The 14,727-nt window shown below is 38.0% G+C and overlaps 1 pseudogene; it reads right to left on the bottom strand.

Annotated features, from left to right (window-relative positions):
• Positions 1-13,412: 13,412 nt before the first annotated feature.
• Positions 13,413-14,356, bottom strand: LOC149252344 (LRR receptor kinase SERK2 pseudogene; annotated as a pseudogene).
• Positions 14,357-14,727: the final 371 nt, after the last annotated feature.

The following is a 14,727-nucleotide window of genomic DNA, read 5'->3' as shown; positions in this document are numbered from 1 at the left end:
TAGGTCTCAGATCAACTGCCACGACCTGTACGTAATACTAAGCCATCTAGGGACATGTTGGTCCAAGTGCATCATATCATGAATAATGTGGGGCAAAGTGCAAGTTGTTGAGGTGTTGTAGGTGCCCATGGAATGATGCTATGCAAGTGATAGGAATCCCATGACTCTCAACGCTTCACCTATAGGGTGTCATATGCTTATCTAGTGGACTTGAGCCCCAGTTAAGTTACCCAACCCATGATGAAAACCACCTGCTAGTCACACAGAATGTACAATGTTGCATTTTCATCATTAGGTACAATTCATCATTAGTGCATCTAAGTGAACCAAACATGTTAGTCAAGGGAAAATTGAGACTTCATATGGGGCTTATTTTCCAAATTTGGGGTTTTGATATTGTAGAAGTGTTACCTACCTAGGTAGGAGGGACTAATGAACGATCATATTAGGTGTTCCTAGCCCATGAGGGGAAAGAAATGACCCTGGTACACCTTTCAATCAATAGGTGGCATGTGAAATTATGAAATAAATGCGGATGAAGGGATCTCAAGGCCAAATTCCATGGGTACAAGGATAGCAATAATGAGGGAAGTCCACATATTAGGTGTACGAATATGAGCAAGGAGAAATTGTGGTTACATGAGTTACCCCAACCTTTATTTTTCCACCCCTCTTTATTCACCCTTTACTTTTTATTGATTTTTGTTTGTATTATAGATCGAAGATCTAGGGAATGAGAGCATGTTGTGAATGATGTAAAGCAGTAATTACCCCCTTAAAGGTGTGGTAATTCATCACCCACTAGGGTTGGGACACACATGGGTTCCTTCTATGATGTGACAGGTACTCATGGGCCTAGAAACCAGGGTGATGGCCCTAATTATAAGGGGTAGAGCTCAAGTTTGGATTCTCCCACATGCTATTATTTAATGTCCCAACCATCTTTTGCATTTTATGGCTTTCTTTTTCTTATGTTTGTTGCTTGTGGCCATAATATGATTTTAACTTTCTTTTAGTTGCATCAACCTTCGGGGAAATGTTTCCAAGGTCAACACATATATGTGGACAAGGGAAGGGGGAATTCCAGTTCCCTATGTACCTAATGGTCATGTGGACCCAACAAAGGGAGATGGTGAATATGGCTCGTAATGTGTGGAGGGAAGTGATAAATATGGAATGGGAAAATGGGACCATGCTACCAAAATCAAGGTTTCCCAAGTAGTGCCCTTCCTAAAGCTATAGGCCCATAAGGTAGATCCCACAGGACTAGGATCGAAGATTAACTCCCCATTTAAGGTTAGGGAACAAAACCATGGTCAAAACCCTTCCTTTGTCTAAGTCACCCAATTATCCTTGACCAAAATGCCCAAATGAAAAACAAGCATAAGCACCCAATTGCATAATGAAAAACATACCCTTTTGTTTTGATTGGCCACCTTCTAACATGTGCTCCTGACAAATGGGTGAGGAAACATACAGCTAATGTGGGTGGTGGAGATAAAGTGGCACATCACATTGGCTACAAGGTGGCTTCCAAGGGTTGTTGGTTGTCGATTGGAAGAATATGAATAGAATAAACTCTCTCTTAGGGGTAACCACTTTTGGTGGGTAACATATGGCTCCGATAGGGACATGAGATCACCATAGAATGCACGATCTATGTACTCGAATGGGGAGGTCATGAGAACTCCCGCAATCTCCTGAGACGTAGACCTGTATCCTGCACATCACTAAACAACTATTCGAAGCATGTGCATATGGTGTACTTTTATCGCCCATGTTTTTGATAAAATAATAAATCCATAAAACAAAATAAATATCTTATAAGATGAAGGACTAATCTACATGTTATCTAATCTAGCATGAGAACATGATATGATGATGTTAGCTATGCAAAATCAATATAGAATGCACCTACACTACAATTTAATGCTAGCACACTATGCATGAGCTAAGTTTAGTCATACAACCAATGTAACTAGAATATCATTATATAAATATAACATCTTTTGTTCATATGAGTTCATCTGATATAGGGTACCAATATATCACATCCTCCTTTTCAAAATTGACTCGATGAAGGGAAAGGGTGGGAGGTGGTAAAATAAGAAAACCAAGCATCATGAAAAAGAATCATGGATGAGGAAGAAGAATCTAACTTGCGCCACTATATCCTCTTTTATAACCAAAGAATGGATGATTAAAAAATCAAAATCATGAACTTTTGATGAAGAAAAACCACATGCATATCATTCTCATCATTGTACTTAGGCACATGTTGGGCAATCTATGATGAAGAAGATGAAGGACATATTAGATCAATCATTAGTGTCATATATTGGATCATTCTTTTATATGCAAGAATTTAGAAATGTCAACATCATGCATAACCCAAGGAGTCATTTCCTTGAGATTTGCATAACAACCAAAATGGGATTCACTAGGGTGAATTCAAAATGCCTTGAGAGAAGCTTGCTTCACCCTAAAAGCATTAACATCGAGGTTCAATGAAGAACAAGGGCTTTGTTCTTCCAATGGAGTTTCAAAACAAGGATCTATATTGTCGTATGGGGATAAGACACATGCTTCATGCCCCTGAAAACGACGCCAAAACGTTGCCACAAAATCTAGCAGGCCTTGGAGAGGGAAACCCGATAAGACAAATAGCTAGACCAAGTGTTAACAATGGGACAATGGGCCATTGTCACCATAGACAATGTCCCATACTCTTTTTGGACTTTCACTGATGGGAGGAGTACCAGTAAGAATATGGTCACCTATGAAAGGCATTATAGGGTTTAGAGTGTAAAGTATAGACTAAGACCTCTCAAGAGTGACTCATAGTTATTATATAAGGCTTCAAAAGGGGCTTCACTTTATATAGGAGAATTAGGGATAAGAGGCCTAAGATCTAGGGTTTTTGTGAATTATCGTGGTTTGAGGCACTCCCAAGCTCAAGGAAATCATGAGAAAATGATTCTTATGATATACTTCAACAAGTACTAAGCACATAAAACCTTCAAAGAAGTCCCCAATTTGAGGAAGAATAATTAGGGTTTTCCTCTTAGGGAAACACCTATGGAAAAATATTTTATGGAGTAAACTTAAGTGGATGCCCACCAAACATGAAGAATAGGATCCTAAGCTTGATATTTAGGCTCTTGAGTTCCCGTAAAACCTCTCCCAAGATAATTCACTCTAAGCCCTAGTTAGATGTCCTACCTTAAGAGGACAAAAATTTTAGAGAGAGAATTTATGGATAAGAAGTAAGGTTAACCATCAAGGACTTGGATTAGTGCCTCGTCCTTTGTGCACATGGAGTCTAGGAGGTTAAATATTGATGCCCTATGTATCAACTTCTAGAATTTACCCACTTCTAAGGAAAATGGAGTTGGTTGGAGAGTTTAAAGAATTCATCTTCTAGGAACATTCATTATATGCCATACAATGAATAACATATGCAATTTTCAACTAAATAAATTTTCAAAAATAAAATTTCCATAATTAGGGCATAAATTAGCATAATCTAGAAGCAACAATTCCATACATTAGACAGTTCCAAGAAAGAAAATCTTCAACAATAAGCACCTACAAGACAAAATGTAGTATATCCATCAATTATCCAAAGAATAGCTCTAAAGACAATTCAAACAATTTCCAAACATCGAAATGCATCCAAAAGGTCTCCAATAGCCATGAAGGAACAAGTGTGAGTTCCTCTGGTGAAGTCAAATTATCCAAGAGATGATGATGAGAGGATCAAATGATCTCTCTCTTATTTATACATGTCTAATGAATTCTAATATATCCTAAAGCCCCTCTTACTTATAAAATGATGGGAAAAACTAATTTAGGTTATAAGCCAACCTCATAGCCAATGCAAAACATAAGAATTAGCCCACAAAGGAGGCTAAAATGATGACATCATGCCTTTGTATGCCCTTTTATGGAATGAGTTTGGCTCCTCCATTGCCAAGTAGAGTGTAGAGGGCTCCAAAAATCATCTTATAGGGGTTGTCCCCTAGATATTTTTTCAAATCATCATGGGACCCCGATTTTGTGCCTGGGCACAAAATGGATATCATGGGTCGCCTGGTGATAGAATATTCTGATTATGCTCTAATGACGAGGGCTCAGAGGATGGTTCTAGCCCTCCCATTTCTCTAAGTGTGAGACCAACCTCATGTGGGCCTCATATCATCTGCCACAACTTGTACATACTGCTAAGCCAACTCGGGGCATGCTCGTCCAAGTGCATCATCTCATGAATAATGTGGGGCAAAGCACAAATTGTTGGGGTGTTGTAGGTGCCCATGGAATGGAATGATGCTCTATAAGTGATATGAGTCCAATGGCCCTTAATGCTTCACATGTAGGGTGTCATATGCTCCTCTAGTGGACTTGGGCCCTAGTTAAGTTTCCCAACCCATGATGAAAACCACCTGCCAATCACACACAATGTCCAATGTTGCATCTTCACCATGAGGTACAATTAATCATTAGTGCATCTAAGTGAACCAAGCTTGTTAATCAAGGGAAAATTGAGACTTCATATGGGGCTTCTATTCTAAATTTGGGGTTTTGATCTCATAGTAGTGTTACCTCCCTATGTAGGAGTAGATAATAAATGATCCTATTAGGTGTTTCCAGCCCTTAAGGGGAAAGACATGTCCCTGGTACATCTTCCAATCAATAGGTGGCATGTGAATAATACTGAAATAGGTAGGTATGAAGGGATATTAGGGCCAATTTCCATGGGTACAAGAATAGAAATAATGAGGGAAGTCCACATATTAGGTTTACATATATGAAGAGGGAGAAATCTTGGTTGCATGAGTTACCCATACCTTTATTTTTCTACCCCTCTTTATTTTCCATTTTCTTTTTATTGTTTTTTCTTTATATTACTGCTTGAATCTATAGGGAATGAGAGCATGCTATGAATGATGTAAAGCAATTATTACCCCCTTAAATGTGAGGCAGTTCATCGCCCACTAGGGGTTGGGACATGCATGGGTTCTTTCTTTGATGTGATGGGAACTCATGGACCTAGGAACTAGGGCGATGGTCATAATGATAAGGGGTAGAGCTCAAGTTTGGCTTTTTCCCACGTGCTATTATTTAATGTCCCAACCATCTTTTCCATTTTATGATTTTATTTTTCTTATGTTTCTTGCTTGTGGCCATGATACGCTTTTAAATTTCTTTTAATTGCATCAACCTTTGGGGCAGTGTTTCCAGGCCTGACCCAAATATGTGGACAAGGGGAGGGGGAGTGTAAATGCCTTCTGGACCTAGAGAAGGGAGATGAATAGGGATCACAATGTGTAGAGGGAAGTGATAAAGATGGAATGGGAAAATGGGACCATGCTACCAGAATCGGGGTTTCCCAAGTAGTGTCCTTCCTAAAGCTATAGGCCAATAGGAGATATCCCATGGGACTAGGATTGAAGATTAACCCCCCATTTTAGGTGAGGGAACAAAACCATGATCAAAACCATTCCTATTTCCAAGTCACCCAATATTCCATGCCCAAAATGCCCAAATGAGAAACAAGCATAAGCACCTGATTGCACAATGAAAACCATACCTTTTGGGTCAGATTGCCCAACTTATAACATGTTATTCTGACAAATGGGAGTGGAAACATACAACTAATGCGCGTGGAAGAGATAAAGTGGCACATCACATTGACTACAAGGTGTTTGTTAAGGGTTGTTCGTTGTTGGTTGGAAGAACATGAATAGAAGAAATGCTCTCTTAGGGGTACCCAATTTTGGTGTGTAATAATTCCATGTGGAAACTCGACAGAGGTGCCATGTGTCACCCATTTTCAGCCTTTTCACTAGTCAAAATGTGCTAAACGTGCCTACCATGTGGTGATCCCTAAAGGCTCCATGTCAGCTTGATGACATCCCCTGAATGATGTACTAGGCCACGTCATTCCCTTACTTTCCATGTCATTGTCTTCTCCCAATTAATCTTTGCCATATCATTAGGACTGCCACTTCAACTTCTCTGGCTAATCGGAAATGTGCCACGTGTCATTGCATAATTGGCTAGCATTTTGGGGGGGGGGAGGGTGCACCTGGTTGAGTGAGCATGTTGGCATAACATTCATCATCCAATTCTTAATCTGTTCATGTTATATGTCTAATATGAGTAGAGAGTCTTGAGTTTTAATGACATTAAATCTCGTGCATGTTTAGTCGCTCTCCACTACAGATTTAATCACTAGACCATGGATCTTCCCAAAAGATGTGCATTGTTTAACATATTTGATGTTTATGAGTTTTGTTCCATAGTTTGGTCCCTTTACTAAATTTTATCTTCAAATGGCCATAACTTCTCATTTGGGAAGATTTTTTCAGAGTGTGATGTATCGTTGGAAAGGTCTCAACGAGGACTATCCAACCATACTATCCATGGGCTCATTAGGACATCACAGCCTCATCAAAAAATCAATAAACTTTTCTTGATGAAGGAATGCAAGAGGTCAAGTTATCACACTTTTTCATGAATGACAATGTTGCTTCCTTAGGCATCCCCTTTGACATTAATGCCACTTGTTGTCATCAATGATAATATTATGTGCACCAATCTCGCTCTTTGTCATTGATGACAATACCACCAGACATTGATGGTCATTGCATCCCCTTTGACATCAATGCCACTTGTGGTCATCAATGATAATATTATGTGCACCAATCTCGCTCTTTGTCATTGATGACAACACCACTAGACATTGATGGTCATTAATGGAAATAGGTAAAGTTCTCGTTAACATCCACAAAACTGCACCTGGCATAGTGTTGGGGAGTCCCCCTATTTTACTATGAAAATGATTTATTATTTCTTTCTTTCCTTTAATTATCTATGAATGTATGCACTCTCTCTTCCAATCTTCCTACTCAATGTTTGTCAGTACCTTCCAATATCTACATCTACCAATGGATGCATTAATGTCTTCATTCTCTCCCCTTTGACATCAATGGTAAAGGGACATGATTTTCTACCAAATCGTCTATAGCTATGTGTGGGCCTAATCCTAATATGGGTAAAGGGGTAAAGTATTCTCGTAATTCCATGTTGTAAGCATCTACCAATGCTTCTCTGATTGTTCCTTGACTTTCATGTGGACCTTGTAGGGTCTCCTATTGATACCATACTTCATTTGTAAGTGTCTGCTCGTGTTCTCCAATTGTTCCTAGACTTTCTTGTGGACCTGGTAAAGTCTCCTCTAAGATCACGCTTCCTATGGACTTGATTAATAAACCCCCCCTTGTCAATATGCTTCCATCTGCTAGTATACATATTCATTTGTCCTAACACTACTTTACATCTGAGGTATCATCGTCGCGTCATACTTGCCAGTGTAAATAAAATATCCCCCTATCATTGTTCATGTGTTTCCCTTATACCTGTAAATTATTCCTACAATTGATCATTCTTTCGACATAATCTTGCTTCTTCAAGTTTTGATTCAACAAGTAATGATCTTGAATAAGCTTTCACCATTGGACTAGATATGAGGAGTTTGACTTAACCTATGCTCTTCCTGTCTTATTCTCCATCATGTAGAGTTGATTATTTGATTAATATGGAATCCCTCTCTCTTGTGGATGAGTCTGAAGTCACGTGTCGTGTGTCCTTCATTGTGACATGTGTAACACACAATATTAGGCTTCAACATTGATGGAAATGACTAATGTGTTTTTCTAATTTGGTCCATATGCCTCAATCTAGGCACCTAATCATATCCTCTATACCTAATCATATCACAAGATTTGCATTCTTGTGCTTTTTGGCCAAATCTTGTACATGAAAATCAATAACCAAAGAACTTATTTTGATACCTGGAGGTATAGGGTGATCTTGATCTTTTGAAGTTGTTCCTTGGAAGAGCCTCATCCATCTATTGATTTCTAACTCCTACTTCATTGCTTCTTGTGGATCCTTTGTGAATATTTTCTGTCATGGGCATTTTCATTCTTTCATTTTGGTTCCTTCCTTTTTGTGAATTAGATGTACCTTGTTGATTCTTGGCATCATTTTGAGGATTATTGAAATGAACATGTTTGGCTTGTTTAATCATTTGCTTAGGATCTTCAAGAGAGTTGTTGTTGGATGCAATGAATGTCTGATCGATCTTCTTGGGATGACCTTCATTTGTTGTGTTTGTGATCCAGGTGGATATTGGTGGCCACCTGACAATTCCACTTGGACCCCCACCATTGCTTCTTTCAGCTTTTCAGTTTCCTTAATTGTAGCACAATTTATTATTTTTAGCAGTTTTTCGGGTCCTAAACTTCTGGAGCCGTTTTGAGGCCCTAAAAGATGTTTTTTTGGAAATATACCACCAACAATTTTTTCTTGAAAATCGTCTTTTTTGTCGTAGTCCTTCGAGATGTCTTTCCAACGGATTATTATTGTAAGGGCTTGATTCCTATTATTAGAGCCTCAATCTATTATACACTAACAAATCTATTTTCCTACTGATTTAAAAGTAATAAAATGAGCTTACTAACCTTCTTACATAGCTTTAAACATTTAACATCTTATCATTTTATCATAAGCAACATAAATTAAGGTGAGCATTCCATTGATATCAACTTAACAAGAGTAAACCATGGAAAAATACCTGTTCCGGTGGTTGATGATGATACCTTTGTCTTATAGCTCCAGCTGAACACTCCTTATCACCGACCCAACCGGATTTACCTCCTAGCCAACTAGGAAATAAATTCCTAGCCCAGGAAACCTCCACAGGTTCCCTAGCCCTCCGTGCCCAAGTCCATCCAGATATAGTGTGTCCTCAAGAAGAATGTGCAAAACTAGATAATGATACTTTCCTCCTCTCAAACCCAAGAAACCTCCACAGGTTTCCAAGGTCTCCCAAAATCATAACAAGGCCAACCAATCACAACCAACCCCCACAATCCTAAGCAAGACTCCAACCCCCCTTTTCTTCCTTCCCCCTTCCCTTTTTATACCCTCTTTCCTCAACCACCTCTCATTAATGTCATTAACTTCTCATCCATCCTTAGTTGACTTCTCTTCTCCCAAGTAAGCTAGGAGTACATTTGGAATTGTGACATGAATATAAAATTGAGAATTTAATGGGAAATGATCATGTCTTCTCCCAAGTAAATATGAAAAGTACATTTGGGAATGTGAAGTGTAATTACATGGAGATGACCATGTCTTCTCCTTAGTAAATGTGAGGGTACATTGGGGAATGTGAAATGAATAAATATATATTTGATCCAGATTTAAACAGGAACGCAACAAATTACAGAGATAACCATATACACAAAGATGCAGCGGAAATAATACTTCATTTCATTAATGGAAAATACTGAAATATGCTTACAGACAGAAATGGAAATAAACTAGCTAGGGCGATGGTAGCTTATCTCTAAGAAGAGATGTGATGGCTACATACCTCTGAACTGTGTTACAATGAGGCTCGAAGGCCTATTTATTGTTGAGAAACAATGGAAAAACCCTTAACATTCCAAAACCTAACCCTAGGAGATGAAACGCCAAAATGTGGGCCCCGTTTGGGGGTAAGTTGGTACATCAACTTCCTGGGGTCGTAACTTTGGCATATGATCTCCGTTTGACGCGTACAATAGCTCATTAGAAAGATCTATCCGAGCACTATCATTGTTGGAACGGGACTCGTGTTGCCCCCGGATTCCCCAAAAAACATCGTTTAGGGCCTCAAAACGGCTCCGGAAGTTCAGGACCCGAAAAACTGCTAAAAATAGTAAGTTGTGCTACAATTAAGGAAACTGAAAATGCTGAGAAAGACAATGGTGGGGGTCCAGGTGGACTTGGCAGGTGGCCACCAATATCCACCTGGATCAATATTGATGATAAGATGGAGAGGACTATGTCTTCTCCCAAGTAAATGTGAGGGTACATTGGGGAATGTGAAATGTACTTACATGGAGAGGACCATGTCTTCTCCTTAGTAAATGTGAGGGTACATTGGGGAATGTGAAATGAATAAATATATATTGATGATAAGATGGAGAGGACTATGTCTTCTCCCAAGTAAATGTGAGGGTACATTGGGGAATGTGAAATGAATACATATATTTTGAAATAATGGAAAGAGACCATATCCTACATAATATTCAATTTGAGAAGGTAAGTGGGGAATTTGAATAATGGAAATCATAAATTTATATTAGACCAATATTTCTCAATATTTTCAGATAATGTAAATATTAACAAAATTTGTAGGATAAGATTTAAGTGGGGCATTACATACACCCCTCCTTCAGAAAACTTCGTCCCGAAGTTAGAATGAAAAGATACAAGGAGTTTGAAAGCAAGCAAACCAGAGAGAGTTATAGCATTAAAATTCGATAAGTCAGACAATGACATTACTTCCCATCAAGAGTCTCCAACTGTTCTATATCTTCCTATCCACCTTGGCCTACTTCCGCTCCCGCCCTATCCGTCCTCTGCTGCCTTATCAGTGGCAAAGGCCATACTGACCACTGATAAAACCGACATGGTGGAAGCGTCGAATGCCTCGACCAAACTTTCCCCAGCAGGAATCTGGCAATCATCATCACACGTCTAGGGGGAGCGTTCAGCTGTCCTCCCCACGATTCCAGGTTTCGGAGGATACACGGTGGGAAACACCTCCACCCCTCCTTCAGAGCACGGACCACACTACAGAGCTGGTTGGACTTGTCATCGAATAATCTAGTCAGGTCGTCTTGCCACCTGTCATTTTCATTTTACTCATGTCATAGGAGTGCATATCAAGTAGATACCAAATGTAATAGAACAATGTACATCGTACCTTTCCTCATTGGTCGTCTCGACCTTCCCCAATGGAATAGTAGATCTTGGTTATCATACGATTCTTTCCAACCTGTAGTTTAGTTCTCATCCATGCATATATACAACCACAAAATAGATATAGATACATGATCTTAAACATCATGTTTATTAAGCCCAGTGTCCACGTGTCAATTTTTGTTGTTCATACTGGAAATAAATCTTACATCAGATAAATCATAATTTCACTAAGTCATTGATTAGATAAATCATATCTATATAAGCCTATACGATGCAACAATAACTTTGACAAGTCATGCACTAGATAAATTGTAACCAAGTAAGTCATACATTTGGTCATACATCCAACATGTCCATCATCAATACCAAATCCATCAATTGATTTTCACGTGTCCAACCAAATGTATATAATGTTCATAAATAACATGGAACTGCAAAATAGAACCTTAACATAGGTGGCTATCTATGTTAAAATGGGCATCATAAACGCTCATGTGACATCCTTGTGGAACCCCTTAATAACAATTAGAGTTGAAACAGATTTAACTGTTCGTCATGGAAAATAGCATTTGAACCCGGATATGCTATAAGGTGGTACCAAAACCAAAATAATGGCAAGCAACGGATTCATGCACTATCAATTTCCACTAGAAGGTGCTAGTATAAGTTTCATGCATATAATTTATTTGATACCTTAGTGAATATAAAAGTCCCACTCTTCCAATTTGTTGGTTTTTCATCTTCCAAACCAATTAGTTAATCTTGAAAATAAAAGACTCAAAACTTCAGAAATTGTTTCCAGCATGATTTTCATACTTTTTTTTTTGTAATTTGAGAGAAATGTCCTTTACATATCAAAGGTTCAATTTTTTTTTTTTTTTTTTAAATCATTGTTTACTAGTACTAAAACAATTTCATGATATATAATGCAGCTCACAATATGAGCTGTCAAATGAGAAATAATTAAACAAATGGAATAATTGCCTATATTAAAGATGTTTTTAAAGTAGAGTTGATTTTGAAATTTTTGTGTTTATATTTATATAATAATAAGCCATGTTTCCAAACAACTAAGAGGTTACATGGTTATTTTAATGCAAGAACCAAGAAGACATTAGCATAAACTGAACATAAACGGATTTTTGGAATAAGATCAATATGATTCCACAATATTCACCATCCAACAAATCTATGCATTTTATGCATATTAATGTTTGTGGAGAAGAGAAGATGAATTTATAAAATCTTCACCATAATATGATGCATGGCCACAACACATAACTTATACAATATCACTAAGATACTGCAGTACATAAATGCCACTGACAAGAGATGACACTTAATTTCATAAGGTTAAAATTTCATTTGATCAAACTAAGGTCCAAGAATCAATGTTGTTTTGTTCAAACTATAAATGACACCCTTGTAACACGTACCACATGAAAAATAAATGAAGATTGCATATTTATTATTAAAAAAACAGACTAGTCAATTGGTTAGGCATTTTGATTAGGAGAACCAGCATAGGCATTCAAATCCCACAAACAAAAAAAAAACAGTCAGTTTTCATTATATTTTGGACACTGCCCTCTTTGAATCCTCTCTTTATTTATGTTCATGTGACTAAGGCCTCAAAAAAAAGAGCTAAGAATTGTACATCAAGCAACAATTTGTGTCCAAATACAAACAAAAACTGCATCATCTCGATGCCCTCGGATACTCTTTCTTGTGTGAGCCTCCTATTCAGGGGCTTTTCTTAAAAGCTTTCCCAAAGCATCATATTCTTGTCATATCTTCTACGGTCAACTTTGTCTCTTTGCATAATTCTCAAAATGTTGTACAAGGGAAAACGGCTATAGGCTGCCATGTGGCAAGAGCACCCCTCTCCAGTGTGGTAGGTGCCTTTATAATATTGTATAAGGGCATGGGTTGTTTGGAATTATTCTCATCATTCCGTTCATACTTCCTATGCTGCATAACAATGCTTTGCTTCTATTAGTACTTAGCTGAACAGCCAGTGAGTGGGATGATTTTCATTTCGTTCTTGAAAATTAAGCCAATAAATTTGAACTCAACCAGGGTAAACTGGTCGTTGGAAGTGACACTCACCCAAAACAATGAGATCCCTTAGAAAGGAAAAACATTTAATTTTATCTTTTCACATTACATCAAGGAATTATTCCAATTCAAACAACCAGCTTTGGAGATTAGTATTCCATGATAAATACAAACACTATAATATTGTTGGATATAATTTCCTCACCATAATCCAGATCTCTCCTGGTTAATGAAAGTCAGGGTTTTCCTGGTATTCAGATGTTCAAGGATACCTAGGTGAATATCTAATGTACACGATTGCAAATGGACAACAGCATGATTGGAGATTTCCTACTGATGAAGCAGGGATTCAAAATGCATTTGAGTATCGTTGAACAAGCAGTCACACCTTGCTTACAAAAGTGGAAGAATAGGTAAATAAAATCTTACGACCTTAAAAACCACTTTTACAGTTCCAATAATGATATATTTGAAGAAAACTGTAAAATGTTCCAAGTTACAAAAATATGAGACAACAAAGCCCATGTTGATCATCTTCCACCAGAGAGTTTGATTGCATCCTGGTTATATACAAAATCCTCAGCCCACTCAAACCTTCGAGGCATTAGTTCATATTCTTGTCGACGAATGACTTCAACCTGCTGCCACTCTTCCCAACGTTCATCCAAACCCTCTCCTTCCAACATGCGCACAACTTTTGTCATTTTGGGTCGATCTTCTGGTGAGGTCTGTGTGCACAACAATGCTACCTGAATCATTGCCTCAACTTCTTTAACGTCATTGTTCTGATTTAGGTTTGCATCTACAATAGCATCTAATCTTTTCTCTCTTTGTAACTTCTTAATATGATCCAATAATAGAACGTCATCCTCTTCCTCGAGAAGTGAAAAATCTATAGCACGTTGTCCAGTGTCAAGCTCCAAAAGAGTAATACCATACCAAACACATCTATCCTCTCTGAGGATCTTCCAGTTGATAAGTATTCAGGAGCAATGTGACCCACGGTTCCATGGACTTGAGTTGTAACATGAGTTTTCCTAGCATCAACCAATTTCGCTAGCCCAAAATCACCAACAACAGCTTCGAAGTCTTCATCTAGCAAGACATTAGCAGCTTTCACATCCCGATGAATGATTTTAGGATTGCAGTGCTCACGAAGGTACTCCAAACCACGGGCTGCACCTAAGGCTACATTTTTCTGAGCAGGTCAGTCTAATGGCTTTTCTGTAGGTTTGAGCTCCCTTAGCCTGTATGCAACACTAAGTTTTTGCATATATGGATAGACTAGAAGCCACTCTAATGGTGCAACACAAAATCCTATCAAGCGCAGAAGGTTGCGGTGGATTGCCACACTGATCATCTCAACCTCCCATAGAAATGCTTGCTCCCCACCAGGGCTATGATAGTCAGTCAATCGTTTTACTGCAACCTTTGTATTGTCTGCCAGCACTCCTTTATATACTTTGCCCGTTGTTTTAAAATATTTAGTTTTTATTTATCATTTTCTTGTACGCACATCACCTCTGAAACGAACAAAGTTCATATACACAGTAGACTACTTCAGAAGATCTGAAATATATAAACATCCATGATAGGACAATAATATATTATAAAAGTATATTTGAATACAAGTGAGATGATTGAATTACAAATGAAACTCTGCTTTATATACCTAGGCAGGTATGCTTTCATGAATGGTCATGTCCTTAGGGACATGCCTATTGATTAACTAATTACTATTTAATTAACTATTTCTTATTATTATTATATTTATATTTTATTCCTAATAGTTAAAATGTAGGAACTTTGAACACAACAATGACCACTAAAAAGTTAAAAGTTAAA

The sequence above is a fragment of the Pinus tabuliformis genome, chromosome 7 (assembly GCF_031772625.1).
Source record: "Pinus tabuliformis cultivar Carrire ecotype Pingquan chromosome 7, CPIR1, whole genome shotgun sequence".
NCBI classification, from domain to species: domain Eukaryota; kingdom Viridiplantae; phylum Streptophyta; class Pinopsida; order Pinales; family Pinaceae; genus Pinus; species Pinus tabuliformis.
This window is presented reverse-complemented; position numbering and strand designations above follow the sequence as displayed.